Here is a 13,336-nt window from a genome sequence, read left to right on the forward strand (position 1 = left end):
AATCAGCCAGGACACATTTACCAAATTGGCATTTCCAATCATTATATGCAAGTTGAATTAATCACCCAGGTATATGGCTTAGTATTATGTGTTCAGCGTGTGATCACAGTGGGCACTTAATAAAAGTGTTAATTATAATATATGATGGAGAAAAAATAGAAAAAATAAAATCATAGCTGCTATTTTGGGGGTAAATTTAGACTTATCTTTACATGATGACCCTCTGTATTGTCCTAATCAGAAACGCTGTTAGTTATCAACAAATGTTTCTAATTAGCCTAAAATCTTTGCTGAGGCATCAGATGAGAAAACTTGAAAAAATAGGCTACCACCTATAACAGTCACACCTGATTTTCTTTGTGTTATTCTACATTTAGAGTCAATCAGGATTAGATCACCACTCATTTTTAAATTTCCCCAGTTCTCTGGTGTATTAGTCTGCCTGCTCCTGGACCAGATTCAGCTGTGTTGTGTCCTGTGTACAGTCCTCTTGATTAGCAGGCGCTGCTGGTTGGCTCTGATGAGGTTTCACACAGTCTCTGGATCCCCCAGAGTTCATTTAAACTGTCTTGCCATTTTCACACTTCATTACATGGAGAAAAATGAAACACGGGAAAGATTGAAGCATAGTAGACATCATTTTTCTAACCTTTGAAACTGATGACAAGACAAATGGCAATACAAATTGTGGTTTAAATTCTAGTAGAGTAACTTTGAAATGACCATAAATGTTAACTTACAGTTCTGTAACTGTCTTCCTCTTCTATTTAAAAAAAATAAGGCTGAATGCCACCATCTTGGTACTGTAAGACTTTCCATGTTTAAGGTCTTCTAAGAACTAAATGATTCTTTTTCTTGCAGATTTTAAGATTCTAACAAATCAGATTAGAGAGTTTATCTACATCGTTGTATCTATGGTTAACAATACTGTGGTGTGCACTTAAAATTTTTACAATGGCAGATTTTATGGTAAGTGTTTTTAACACAATAAAAAAGTGCTGACTTCTTTAAGTCACAGTCATTAGGTTTATAGTATTATATTTCTATAGATTCTTCTCAGATAAAAGTAATATCAATTAAAAACATAATGGATAGAGGTTTTTCTTTACCATTTCAAAATAATTTGGCTAGAGAAGCTTCTAAAATAATACTCCTGGCATAGAAAATTAGGGAGATACAAACCACATCAAACTACTGACTCTGGCTGCCTTCAGGAGGATTATGATTTCATTTTTATTTCTTTAACTAATTAAAATCATAAATGCTTGTTTTTTTAACTTTTTTTACCAATATCAATTTAATAGGAAAAGGAATAATTTCTCACTTCTAAGAAATTGTCAAGCCTTTGGTTTTAATTTAATACATTAATGAAAGTCCACGAATTCATTTGCTGTAAATAATAAAATGAACTTACTCTATTTCTTGAGCTTTTTGTAGCACAGAGGAGGCTTCTTTTTCCATTCTGTATCTGACCACCTATCTTATTTGGGAAGAAATCCCCTGAACTAAGGGATGAGAGCATTCGGTCTTCTACTACAGAAATGGAAACATCTGTATGTCTTATCTCTCTGCCTCCCTGGAGCATGAGGTCATGATTCATGATGAGTAAAATTCTCCAGTGAATGTTGAGGTAGTGATGCAAAGATGCAGGTCCAGTTGACATTAGTATAGCAGCATGAAAAATCTTGCAGAGATGCCCAAAGTGGTATTTTTAGCTTGACCTTGGCTATGTCCTTTGATGCCAGACCTTTTGATGCATGCTTATTTTCTGAGACTGATTGTCCAGATTTCCTATGAATTTTTGAACTACTCATTCATCCAGAAAAATTAATTCTACTTAACTTTTTCAGAGTCATTGTTATTGCTATCACAAGCACTGTGGTGAAGAAATTGTTATTTGGGAATAGATTTGATGCAGTAGATGCTTAGAGAAATGAGGATTCTGGCCTAAAGAATGCTAAGAGAAATAAAAATACCCTGTAATTGTCAGTAAATGGAAATTTAGCAAGGTATGCAAGGTGTGAGGAATTTGAGATGACAAGATAGACGGCTACTGAAAATTTTACTGGGAAGCTTAGAGAGAGAGAGAAACTTACACTGTCCGTCACAGAACTCATTAGTCCCAAATGGTTAAATACAACCGAAAAGTGAAGACTTAGTGCTTAAGAAAATAATGTAAAATATTTCAATAATAATTTTATACTGCTTATATGTTAAAATTATATGTTAGATACATTGGGTTAAATAAAAGATAAAACATAATTTAACTGTTTATTTTTACTTTTTAAAATGTGTCTAGTAGAAAACTTAAAATTATATATGATGCTCCAATTTGCTGCTCCCATTGTATTTCTATTAACTGCACTTCCCCAAACAATATGAGGTCCAGTCTGAAACCCTGGTACTTTCTAAACTTGTATCTAAAAAAAATAAAAATTAAAAAATAGTCCATAAATCAACACTGCTAAGATATCCATACTGTCCAAAGTGCTCTACAGATTTAACACAATCCCCATTGCAGTACCAACATCATACTTTGAAAAACTTAAAAAAAAACTTCATTTCATATGGAAACAGAAAAAAACTCTGAATAGTCAATGAAATACTAAGAAATAAAAATGAATCTGGAGGCCTCATGTTGCCAGACTTCGGGTTGTTCTACAAATCTACAGTGATCAAAACAGCATGGTATTGATACAAAAATAGAGATATAGATCCATGGAATAGAACAGACAACTGTATCACCACCTGATCTTTGAAAAACCAAATAAAAGCATACCCCGGGTGAAAAGGATCTCTATTTAATAAGTGGTGCTGGGACAACCAGTCAGCCACATGTAGAAGATTGAAACTGAACCTGCACCTTTCACCATGTACAAAAATTCACTCTCACTGGATAAAAGATTTAAATTTAAGACATGAAATGATAAAAATTATACAACAAAGTGTGGCAAAAAATCTTTACCACATTGGCCTGGGAAAAGATTTTATGAAGAAGACCCTCCTGCCACTTGCAGCAACACCAAAAATAAATGAATGGGACATGATCAAATTAAAAAGCTTCTGGTATGATGCCCCATGATCATATCAATGTACATGGCTATGATTTAATAAAAAATAAAAAGAAAGAAAAAAAGCTTCTGCACAGCTAAGGGTATAACAAGTAAAGTGTACAGACAGCCTTCAAAATGGGAGAAGATATTTGCATGCTACAAATCTGACAAAGCACTGCTAACTAGCATCTACAAAGAACTCAAACTAATAAAAAAGAAAAGAGCAAATTATCCCATTTATCAGTGGGCAGGATATAGGAACAAAAGTTTCTTGGAAGAAGACAGATGAATGGCCTACAAACACATGAAAAAATACTCAACATCCCCGATCATCAGAGAAATTCAAATCAAAACAACTCTGAGATATCACCTAACCCCAGTGAAAATAGCTCACGTCAGAAAGTCCCCGAACTGCAGACTCTGGCATCATGTGGGGAGAAGGGAACGCTTTTACATTGCTGGCAGGATTGCAAACTAAGTCAGCTTTTATGGAAAGACATATGGAGAATCTTCAAAGAACTTAGAGTAAATCTTCCTTTCGATCCTGCAATCCCATTACTACCTATCTACTCAGAAGAAAAAAATCATTATATCACAAGGACACTTGCACTAGAATATTTATCACATCTCAATTCACAATGGCCAAAATGTGGAATCAACCCAAGTACCCATCAACTCATGAATGGATTCATCTACTGTGGTATACGTATACCATGGAATACTATTTATCCACAAAAGATGGAGACTTTATATCTTTTTGTGTTTACCTGGATGGAGTTGAAGAACATTCTTCTTAGTAAGATTTCACAAGAATGGAGAAGCAAATATCCAATGTATCCAATAGATAAACAACTACATCTCCACATGAGGGAAAAAAACACAATTAAATTCAAGTGTAGGGGGAAGGGTGGAGGGAAGAAAGGAGACAGAATGTTAAACTCTCACCTAACGGGCAAAATATAAGGATATATAAGGGGGAGGGCTCAACTACAACTTGGACTTTACTTTAGGAATGCAAACAATATAACCTAATCATTTTGTCCTCCTATTAATCTGAAATAAATTTAAAAAAAGGAATTCAAAAGGAAGATGTTAATCACTGACATATTGATGAAAGCCCATTGTATTGATACCATGCAAATAGTTACAGGGCTTAGATTAAAAAAAAAAAAGTAAAACAAAATATCTTTCATCCAGCATTGATTCTGAAATAGCAAAATACAAAAATTTGATTGTCAAATTATAAAGTCATTGAAATCATGGTCTTCCTAATTCTCTTAATGAAATTTTTGGCATTGGCTGAGAAAGAATGAGGTCAATGGGGATCGGTAGAGGATGGAGATGCTTGAGAACTTGAAGTGCCTCTAGTGCTTATTCTCACTAACCTTCTCTTTCCAGACAAAGGAACCCCTTTCTGTTTGCTTAAAATTCTGCAACTTCCTTATATGAGTGTTATCTAGAATATTAAGGCAACATCCTTCGAGTCCAATGGCGGTGCATGCTCCATTGTCTGCAGACCTCCAACTAAAGCCAACATCATCATATTTTGTAAAAAAAAAGGTCTAAGGCCTCCCGGTATTACAGAATTTTGATATTTACTTTTGCAAAAGTGTGAGAATAGGAATGAAAAATGGATTCTAAGGATCCTTAACAAAGGAGGAAGTAATATAATTTAATACCTGGCTGAAGGTATCAATACGAACACATCTCTCAGAGACTCATGATTGTGTGTTAGATTCAAGCACGGGGTCTAGTTTTTTTTCTCCCCTAAAGTGACTTGTGACTTGTTACCTACATAACTATTCCTTGGAGAGAGGGATTTGCTCAGAACTTTCAGAAAACTGGTAAACTCAGCCTATGTTAATTCCCTACACTGCCATTGCAATCAGCCAATAAATTTATTGCAGCTGGGAGGCTGGTAGAGTTTTGACACACGCCTGTCTTTTGACCCAATTAAAACCCAATTCTCAGTGACTTTATTTCACAACTTCCTGAAATGACTCTCTAAATTTCATGTCTGCTAAGGGAAACCTGAGTCCATTCTGTTTCTTACAACAGAAAGCAGAAGTTGGCTGATATGAATTTATGAAAGTTAGTAATGTCTTCCACTTGTTGGAAAGGATATACCTTAAATTTGACTTCTGTAACTGTGACTTTAAGTATCGCCCTCTTTGCTTGTAAATTTAGACTACCATTTACGTTGCTTCTAAGCTTAAAATTCTTGAGTCTTTATATAAAATTGAATTTGTATCTGGCAAGTGATTTTAAATTAAATTTGTGTTTAAAACCAATGGTTTGACAGCTCCTACCACAAATATTCATGTGACAACATAATTAGTGTTACTAATAAAGTAGCTCAGTACCTGTAGCACAGTGGTTATGGCACCAGCCACACACACCAAGGGAGCCGGGTCAAACCTGGCCCAGGCCAGCTAAACAGCAATGACACCTGCAACAACAAAAAAATTGCCAGGCGTTGTGGTGGGCGCCTGTAGTCCCAGCTACCTGGGAGGCTGAGGCAAGAGAATCGCTTAAGCCCAAGCATTGGAGGTTTCTGTGATCTGTGACACCATAGCACTCTACCAAGGGTGACATAGTGAGACTCTGTCTCAAAAAAAAAAGAAAGAAAAAGAATTATTAATAAAGCCTCCTATAAACCTGAAGCTTATTTTATTTTATTTTATTGTTGGGAATTCGTTGAAGGTACAAGAAACCAGGTTACACTGATTACATTTGTTAGGTGAGGTCCCTCTTACAATCCTGTATTGCCCCAAAAGGTGTGGCACACACCAAGGCCCCACCCCCCTCCTTCCCTCCCTCTCTCTGCTCTTCCTTTCCCCACCCCTCCCTCCTTTTCTCACTCTCTGCTCTCCCCTTCCCCCACCCCCATCGTGTCATTAATTGTCATTAATTGTCCTCATATCAAAAGTGAGTACATAGGATTCATGTTTCTCCATTCTTGTGATGCTTTACTAAGAATAATTCCTTCCACTTCTATCCAAGTTAATACACAGGCTGAAAAGTCTCCATTTCTTTTAATGGTTGAATAGTATTCCATGGTGTACATATACCACAGTTTGTTAATCCATTCCTGGGTTGGTAGGCATTTAGGCTGTTTTATTTTATTTTATTTGCAGGGTTTTATTGAGGGTTTTTTTTGGCCAGGGCCAGGTTTGAACCTACCACCTCTGGTATATGGGGCCGGCGCCCTACTCCTTTGAGCCATAGGCGCCGCCCTGAAACTTTTTTATTTTCCTGCTCATGAATGGATCCACCAAAGTTCTAAAACATAAAGTTTCATTAACTAGTTTTCCTCCCCCCATTAAACACGATGCCTTCCCATTTAATTTTTAACCACGTAGCTTATAGAGTTAATTGTTAATTTACAACAACTGTAACTTAGGCAACTTCTCGGGTCTACAGTATTTCATTGTCTCTAGGCCAAAGAAGAAGACAAATGGGAAATGAATTATTTTACAAATATATAACAATAATCACGTTAAGTGCCATCAAGTTTAATGGGGTGTCATGGGAACACATAATGAAGTAGTGGCAGGTAACGGCCTCAGAGAGAAGCAATGGGCTTTTCAGGGGTGTCCTAAGGATGGAATCTGGGTTACATAAGACTGGCCACTGGTGGGTGCGATGCTGTTCTCCAACTCCGGTGTTTAATGTAGGCCATGTCTCAGCATGGGGTAGTGTGTGGTGTTTCAAACTGATGACATACGGATGCATTACCAATCCTCTTTCCCTCTCAGCGTCCAGGAGTCTGAAACCTCGAAGGGGTGGGGTCCAGATTTTCTTCCTCACCAGCCTGAGACAGGTGCTTCCATCACTTGAGAAAGATAGTAATAAAAAGGCAAACTAATGCTTTCAGGGCACTTCAAACATCAAGACGTCCTGTACAACTCTGCCTTCCTCTCACGTGGCTCTTCCTCCCCTTGGTTACTTCCCTCTCCTTTTAAACTTCAAGGGGATAAAAGTTTCCACCTTCAGGAAATAAATCCAGAGTTCTTCTTGAGAAGAACAGAGTCCCATAAAACCCCACTATCCGCAGAGCAGAAGGTAGATTTTCTTTAGGCCCCTGTCCTCGTTTCTTTTGCCACTCTAGTTTAATTTAGGTCCTGAGCATGAGCTTATTTTCGCAGAGGTATTTATAGCGAGAAGAAAAGAGAGAAAAGCTTAAATTTGAATTTCTCCGATGCTTTCGGGAAATCAGGGCTTTTTCGAAGGAAGATGAATGCACTTTCTTCACGGCAATAGCTTGTTAAACACAGTGACCTGGGGAGTGAGTGCCAGGCCTGGAGGAAGCAGGCAGGGTTACTATTTCACACTGTCACCTGCATGGAAAAATGACTCAGTCATCTGGGCCTCAACTTCCCAGTCTGTGAAATGGGGGCAAGGACACGACTGTAACAAAGATTGGAAAAATACACATGGGAAGTGTTTAGCACAGTCCCTGGCTAAAAGCTGCTCAACATACTCATTGTGATTTTTAACAGAGAGGCAGAACCGGAATAGGAGCTGAGGTGTGGGTGGAACACAAAAGGGCAGTAAACACACAAAACAGAGCATCAGAAAACATTGCAATGTGTGCAGAACTTCTCTTGATCAGCATTTTCATTGTAATCCCTTTTATTGATTGTGCCTCTGTAGACTGGCCTTTAAAGTACTGTATTACAAGCGGCACACTGCGATGTTTAGGAGTAGGTCTTTCCTCCCATTTAATCCCACAATCCCATTACGAGGTATTTATCAAGAAGAACAAAAATCATTTTACCTCTAAGACATTTGTACCAAAATGTTTATTGCAATTCAATTCACAATTGTCAAGCCATGGAAGCAACCCAAGTGCCCATCAACCAGGAATGGATTGACAAGCCGTGTACACCAGGGAGCATCTTCAGCCAGGACATTCTTCTCAGTAAAGTATCTCAAGAATGGAGAAAAAGTAAACAGTGTATTCAATACTAACATGAAACCAATATATAAACAACTACATCCCCGCAGGAAAAAAAATATCACCTAGCAAGGGGGAGGGGAGAGAAGGCAGGGTAGGGAAGGGAGAGGGGAGGGGGAGGGGAGAGAGGGGATGGGAAGGGGAGAGAAGGGAGAAGAGAGGGGGAGGGGAGGGAAGGGAGAGGGGAGAAGAAGGGGGAGGGGAGAGAAGGGAGAGGGGAGAAGGAGGGGGAGGGGAGAGAAGGCGGGGAGGGGAGGGGGAAGGGTGGGAATCTCACCTCACGTACACAACGTAAAGGTGTTCAGTCTGCCCTGTGGGTGAAGGACTTAACTACAACTTGAGCTTTCCCTTAGAAATAAAAACAATGTAGCCTTAAAATGTGTGCCTTCATACTAATTTGATATAAAAAAGAGACTAGAAGAGAAGTGTCAATGGGGAGGGGGGAAGAAAACAATATAACCTAAACATTTGAACTCTCATGTTAATCTGAAATTAAAAAAAAAAAAAAAAAGAGTAAGGTCCTTAGTCCTTAGAGTGAATACCTGAATATAAATGTAGCCTCCACCATTTTAAGCTGGGCTGTGTCAAACAAGTTTCCACTCTAAATCTGTTTTTTTGTTGTTGTTACAGTTTTGTTTTGTTTGGCCACACCAGGTTTGAACCTGCCATCTCAGGTATGTGGGGCCTGCGCCTTACTCCTTGAGCCACAGGAGCCACCCTACTCTAAATCTGTTTTTACATCCTAAAAATAGGAGTGCTAGTAGTGCCTTCCTGGCAAGTTTGTCGTAGACATGAAATGAGATAATGTATGTGAAGTTCTAGAACAGAGTGTACGACAAGGTGGATACTTAAGAAATATTATTTCAATACACAGTCATGGGCCACTGAACAAAGGGCTACATCTGAGAAGTGTGTCCCAAGGTAATGTTGTCAGTGTGCAAACATCATAGAGTGTCTCACACAAACCTAGACAGTACGGCCGACTGCACACCTAGCCTGTAGGACGGAGCCTTTTGCTTCTGGTCTATCGACCTGCACAGCGTGTGATTATACTAAATGTCTTCAGCAATCACAACACAATGGTAAGTATTTGTGTATCTAAACAAATGCAAACATATACAACATAAAGTGTTACACTACAACAATGCCACAGCTATGACACCACTAGGCCACAGGAATATTTTAGCTCCATTATAATTTTATGAGACCACCATCATATACACCGACTGTCAGTCACTGAAATGGGGTAAGAGACACAGGACTGTAATGATGTGACAGAGCTTCTCGTGGGTTTTACATATTCTTCCAGAAGAATCGATCGTATTCTCTCATTTCTCATTCTATAAACTCTTGCTTAAGGATTCTGCTCAATGTGGTAAAAATCAACCTGTCAAATTTTCTTGAAAATATTCAGGCTAAATTAAATAGTGTTGCCAGATCTCACATTTTCAGAATTGACTTAAGAAATGTTAGGGTCTGATTAGAAAAAAAAAAAATCCTCTGGTATTTCAAGCAAGAAGAAATGTAATATAGTGATGTTGGTGATTTAAAAATGCAAAGGAAGGGCCAGAGGAATAGCAATCACTAAGTACACTCCCTATTACTCAGTTTCATTGCCAGCAGCGAGGGGATTAGGAAGTTGCCAGGAATCACAAGAAACCTCTACCAGCGATCTCGGCTCACCGTAGCACCACATGAGCAATTTCCACGGGATCCAGAGGGGCTACAATGCATCACATCTGTTGACGCCTGTGCGGGCTCCCTGCTGCGTGAAGAATAATTCTTCCTGCTTCTCTTTCTCTGTCTTTTAGATACAGTGTCCTTCTCTGTCATCCAGGCTGGAGTGCAGCAGGGATGTGATCACAGCTCACTGTAACCTTGAACTCTTGGGCTCAAATGATCCACCCACCTCAGGCTCTAAGCAGCAGGTACTACAGAGGTGTGCCATCACGTCCAGCTGATTTTTAATTTTTTTGTGGAGCTGGGGTCTCACTATATTGCCCAGACAGATCTTAAACTCCTGGCCTCAAGCAATCCTCCCACCTTGATCTCCCAAAGTGCTATGATTACGGGCAAGAATCCATGAATGTGTCTGCCTGCCTTTGTTTCTCTTTGATCTTTTGAACTTTATACCCAGAAAATAGCTGTCAAGGGAGTCTGGGAAATGCATTTCCTAGGCTTCCTGTCACTGTGATTTGAGGACAGCCATAAAAACAGGCACAAGCACAAGCTCTAAAAAAAGCCCAAGAATGATAATAGCACACAGTAAGTCACTCCTTTGGCCATTTAGCATCCCTATAAACATGTCTGTATTTATAAACAGCAAGAAAAATAATAACATTCTCAAATATAACATTTTAAAACTATTTCTGATTCAAATAAGGGGAGTTTACTTTCTCCCTACAAAGAAAAGATCAGTTTTTATCAGTTATCCAAATCAGGGCAACACTATACATTCTTATTGATAAACGATCTTAAACACTAAATTAGTGAGGCTGCCAACCACCCAAATGCTTTATGTAGAAAGCTGCATAGGTTAATATCACACATATATTGCATAGGTTAATATCACACATATATTTGTAGCAAATCAAGCAAGAAAGCATGCTTGAGTACTACTGTGTTTTCCATACCTGGATATAAGCAAACGTTGATATTAATAACTTCCTTTTCTGGTGACTGTTCTGCAGCCTCGGCATGTACCTAGCAATCTTTATTGGTCCCACCTGAATTTTTAGTTGTTAATATTGTCCCTTAACTTCTCTCACTGTAGGTGAAAGCAGTTCGAATTTCTCAGAGAATCCCTTTTATTTTACACCCCACCCACTTGTGTAGAAATGACCTTATTTTTCCCTTACTGATCAGAGTCGTTTACCCCAAGCTGTTAAGTAAGCCTCTTATTTGCCTATCGGTTCATTTACATGAGTCATTAAGGTGGGAAGCTCAACTTCTGGTTTCACAGAAATTTTGTTTTAGTCCATGGTAGGAGCATTCCTCCCTTAGGAACCAGGGAGCCCAAAGTTGTTAGAACAGGAGTTGGGATAGTAATAATAACTTGAGCCGTTTCTGTCTATTCAGGACCTCCAGGTGATGGGGTACCTGGTGTGACCAGGGAATCTTCTGGCATTAGCTTGTCCCCTCATGTATCTCACAGTAAATGAGTTTCTTGGTCAGAAACAATATTCAGGACCCTATGGCAGTGATAAAGCGCACAGTGAGTCCAAGGATAACACTGCTGGCAGAAGATCCCAGGACTAGAAAAAAGAAAAATCCACATCCACAATGCCTATTCCAAGAATGTCACATTGATGCCCTTAATACGATGTAAAAATCCAATGTAATCAATTTGACACAAGATAACAGGCTGGTCCTGGGGCACGGTGCAGTTTAGAGACAGCTTTCATCTCAGCTTTTTGTAAACTCATTACTCAACAACTTCCCTGGCCAAGTCACCCTTGGAGAACGTTTACACACCATGGCTTTCTCTTGCATAACTTTCATTTACACTACCTTGGACATTTTGTTCTGGAATTTATTGACGAATACGGGGTGGCTAATGAAAGATATCGACATCCACAGAGAAGGTCATGGTGTTCACGCTGGACTCCTCTGCAGTAAGTGCCCTCGGGGAGGCTTTGCATACACAGGGACTTAGTGTGAACGTCCCCACACTAAGTAATGCCGTAAGAAGTTGTCTTCTGCTGATCTCCGATTTACCTTTTCCTCTGACTTTTTTGTCCCTAATCCCCCAATCATGTTCCTCCCATATTTATGACTATTCAGTAAATCTATGGAGACCACACATTATTTGGCATGGTCACCTCCATGACCAGTACAGTGAAACATTAACTGCGCCATTCAAGTTCTGCTCACTAGGGATATTTCCTTACTGTTTTCCAAGACCTCCATGGGAGAGTTGTTATTTTGTAGTTGTGTGGTTCTTGCTTGTTGCAAATTTGTTTTCAATGTGTAAAGCAGTCTTGAAACTTTTCTGTCTTTCTCATACAATAGTTATAGAAAACTCCCCATGAGATCACAGGTACGGGCTGAGAGACAGGTGGGAATGTATACTGCCTGCAGAATGTAAAGGAGGAGCCTTTTTCTTAGTAGTAGGGCAGCTGCAAAGTTTAGCCACTTATCTGTCATTCTGAAAGGGAATATGTTACGATGACATAGGCCAATGTCACCTTAGAAACTTCTCCAAGACAGCAGGCTCATGAATTTTCCCACTAACACATTATGTGTCATACTAAGGAATCTAAGGTACTCACTGATTATTGCCAACCAGTTTAAAAGAGTATGTCATTGGAACAGTGAACGCCAAACTTTAGGGGTTGAAGAGACAATCTGGAGAATTCCTGTGAAGTGGTAGAAAATTAAAATAACCCAGGTAGGTAAAGGAAAACAGCTACCATTAACCTTTTCTAATTGGTTTAAGTACAAACACAGGCTATAGGGTTTTCATTTCTGTGAACTGGTGTTTTAGTTAAGATGTAAAAGTTGGTAAGAAGGGAAAATATTTTTCATGCCTAACAATCAGATTTACAAAGCAAGCAGGTTAACAAAAGTATCTAACAGAAGTACTATGGGAAAGAATAAATAATCACATAAAGTGGTTGGAAGTGGCAAGATGAGACTAGAAGATAAACAAAATAAGATGAATTAGTGATGGAGGGAGGGGGTGGGGCCTTGGTGTGTGTCACACTTTATGGGGGCAAGACACGATTGCAAGAGGGATGTTACCTAACAAATGCAATCAGTGTAACCTGGCTTATTGTACCCTCAATGAATCCCCAACAATAAAAAAAAAAAAAAATCTAGAGAAGGAATGAAGGGGAGTTGGGGAAACTAAAGTAGTAGTGGTATCAATGAGTTGAAGATACAAAAAAAAAAAAAAGAAAAAAGAAAATAAGGCATAAATGTAGCTAAAGCAAAGATAAAGAAGTGATGATTACATAGAATGCTATGGTAATCCATTCTCAAGTTATTCTGCATCAACACTTTTCTTGGTAAATGAACAGCTAACAAAGGGAAACTGTTCTCTGTAGTGAAAGCATGTGTTACTGGTATACAAAAAATAGCACAATTTGGTACAGTGCTGAAAAGCATATATTTTATTTGGAATTTAAATTTTCCAAATGTTCATCTTTATCTAGGTATTTACTTAAACCTCAGCCATGCTGATTCTTTATTTTTATGTTTTCTTAGTTTCATTGTCCTAGAAAAATTGAAATATTTCCGTTGAATAATTCAGTATCATTTTCTCTTGTAAAGTTGGTCACCTTCATGCTACTCTTATAAATTAGAAGTACAGGCGGCACCT

The 13,336-nt window shown here is 38.6% G+C and overlaps 1 protein-coding gene across 7 annotated transcripts in view; it reads right to left on the reverse strand.

Annotated features, from left to right (window-relative positions):
• The window catches only part of ACSS3 (acyl-CoA synthetase short chain family member 3), a 262,694-nt gene extending 251,873 nt beyond the window's left edge, over positions 1 to 10,821 (reverse strand). For 3 of the 7 annotated variants that reach the window (XM_053585747.1, XM_053585742.1, XM_053585745.1), the window contains exon 1: positions 10,647 to 10,821. The gene's annotated coding sequence lies outside the window, so the exon portion shown is untranslated. Of the gene's footprint in view, positions 1 to 3,820; positions 3,890 to 9,696; positions 9,903 to 10,646 lie in introns of those variants that run through there. The other 4 variants (XM_053585748.1, XM_053585743.1, XM_053585744.1 and 1 more) reach the window with 2 other exon arrangements.
• Between the last annotated feature and the right edge of the window lie 2,515 nt (positions 10,822 to 13,336).

Source organism: Nycticebus coucang, chromosome 3 (genome assembly GCF_027406575.1).
Source record: "Nycticebus coucang isolate mNycCou1 chromosome 3, mNycCou1.pri, whole genome shotgun sequence".
NCBI classification, from domain to species: Eukaryota; Metazoa; Chordata; class Mammalia; order Primates; family Lorisidae; genus Nycticebus; species Nycticebus coucang.